At 57.7% G+C, this 2,500-nt stretch overlaps 1 non-coding gene across 1 annotated transcript in view; it reads right to left on the reverse strand.

The window, feature by feature from the left end:
- LOC124774158 overlaps nucleotides 1-1,104 on the reverse strand; it is a 1,909-nt gene extending 805 nt beyond the window's left edge. Inside the window, exon 1 of the ribosomal RNA XR_007015151.1 lies at nucleotides 1-1,104. This exon is cut by the window's left edge and continues 805 nt beyond it. This is a non-coding gene — a ribosomal RNA (small subunit ribosomal RNA).
- Nucleotides 1,105-2,500: the final 1,396 nt, after the last annotated feature.

The following is a 2,500-nucleotide window of genomic DNA, read 5'->3' on the forward strand; positions in this document are numbered from 1 at the left end:
GTATCTGATCGCCTTCGAACCTCTAACTTTCGTTCTTGATTAATGAAAACATACTTGGCAAATGCTTTCGCTTCTGTTCGTCTTGCGACGATCCAAGAATTTCACCTCTAACGTCGCAATACGAATGCCCCCGCCTGTCCCTATTAATCATTACCTCGGGTTCCGAAAACCAACAAAATAGAACCGAGGTCCTATTCCATTATTCCATGCACACAGTATTCAGGCGGGCTTGCCTGCTTTAAGCACTCTAATTTGTTCAAAGTAAACGTGCCGGCCCACCGAGACACTCAATAAAGAGCACCCTGGTAGGATTTCAACGGGGTCCGCCTCGGGACGCACGAGCACGCACGGGGCGGTCGCACGCCTTCGGCTCGCCCCACCGGCAGGACGTCCCACGATACATGCCAGTTAAACACCGACGGGCGGTGAACCAACAGCGTGGGACACAAATCCAACTACGAGCTTTTTAACCGCAACAACTTTAATATACGCTATTGGAGCTGGAATTACCGCGGCTGCTGGCACCAGACTTGCCCTCCAATAGATACTCGTTAAAGGATTTAAAGTGTACTCATTCCGATTACGGGGCCTCGGATGAGTCCCGTATCGTTATTTTTCGTCACTACCTCCCCGTGCCGGGAGTGGGTAATTTGCGCGCCTGCTGCCTTCCTTGGATGTGGTAGCCGTTTCTCAGGCTCCCTCTCCGGAATCGAACCCTGATTCCCCGTTACCCGTTACAACCATGGTAGGCGCAGAACCTACCATCGACAGTTGATAAGGCAGACATTTGAAAGATGCGTCGCCGGTACGAGGACCGTGCGATCAGCCCAAAGTTATTCAGAGTCACCAAGGCAAACGGACCGGACGAGCCGACCGATTGGTTTTGATCTAATAAAAGCGTCCCTTCCATCTCTGGTCGGGACTCTGTTTGCATGTATTAGCTCTAGAATTACCACAGTTATCCAAGTAACGTGGGTACGATCTAAGGAACCATAACTGATTTAATGAGCCATTCGCGGTTTCACCTTAATGCGGCTTGTACTGAGACATGCATGGCTTAATCTTTGAGACAAGCATATGACTACTGGCAGGATCAACCAGGGAGCTGCGTCAACTAGAGCTGAGCAGCCGGCCGCCCGGGAGTGTGTCCCGGGGGCCCGCGCGAACACGCAAGCGTCCGCTCAATCATTCTGCAAACAGGAGGAGGCTGAGCTCCCCTGCACAATACACCTCGAAACCCTCTCAGGTCCCGGCGGCGCGCAGCGCCGTCCCAAGTACTTGGTCGGGTTCGAGAGAGGCGCAATCGCCCGGAGTTAGGCGAGTAGACGCTTTCGGTGCGACCACCCGTGCTCCCAACTGAGCTTGCCGCTGCCGACAGAGGCCCGGGAGCGTGCTGTCGTGGCATTGCCGGCGGGAGACAACACGCGCCACCTACGGTGACCGGCAGCTCCAACGCCAGCGCCACAGAAGGACAAAAGCCCCACTTGGGTGCCGAAGCGAACTCTCCCAGCACAGCGCACGCGCCAACACATCCGCACAGCTGCGATACAAACCACCAGCGAGAACCGCTGGGGCGACCGAGCAGCAGACGGCGTCGCGGCGCCGAGCGCCGGGCGGCGGCGCATCCTCAACGCACACAGTCCTCAATCGGACCAGCACACTGAAGATGTCCACCGCGCTTCGCACCGGGCCCGCGAGGACCTACTTTGGCCGCACGGCGCCGCGCGCAGGGTGCGCCGGCGCGCAGCTGCGACGCCTGCCGCGTCCGTCGGCCGGCGCGCCTGCCACTGGCCGCCCCCACCAGCCGGCTGTAGCGCGTGCGCCCACGCACCGCGCGGCCAGCACGCCGGGAGGCGCCCCCTCACCGGCCGGGGACGGTCCCACCCAGCCACCGCCGCGTATCGCTTCACACCCAGATGCCGTTCAGTTTCGTCGGCATGGTGGGTATCGCTGGAACAACCGGTTAGTACCTCAACCTATCGTCGCCATCACCGATTCACCCCTAGCGAGAACAACCGCACCACAACGGGTTACCATTTGTTCATTTGCGTAACTTCACCAGAAAACGCAGGCGTCCATCGCCATTTGCAACTTCAACGACTATTGCATGCCTGTGTCAGGTGTCACGCCACACTACGTCTGCCCACATACACGCAACAAAATGTGCACGCCTAGACAATACGTGGAAGGTGGCCCCCGTACGTATGCGATGTCCATTGCTCGAACGACTGTGAACCGGCCTCTGTAGCATGTCGCAGATATGGAACGCGGTGCACCATGCCATCACGGTGTGTGAGGAGAGACGACTAGGTCCGAATACATCAACAGACAGCTCATGCTGATCGCCATCCACGGCGTCCGTTCCTCCCACACGTCTCTATGGCGTACCACACTGCAATCCAGCTCTCATAGGGAGACGACACGTAGCTGCGTGCACAATATTTGCACTGTATGGTCCGCCGTTTTTGGGCGCAGTCGTTGTACGGTCACACATGTGCCA

The sequence above is a fragment of the Schistocerca piceifrons genome, unplaced genomic scaffold (genome assembly GCF_021461385.2).
Source record: "Schistocerca piceifrons isolate TAMUIC-IGC-003096 unplaced genomic scaffold, iqSchPice1.1 HiC_scaffold_961, whole genome shotgun sequence".
NCBI classification, from domain to species: Eukaryota; Metazoa; Arthropoda; class Insecta; order Orthoptera; family Acrididae; genus Schistocerca; species Schistocerca piceifrons.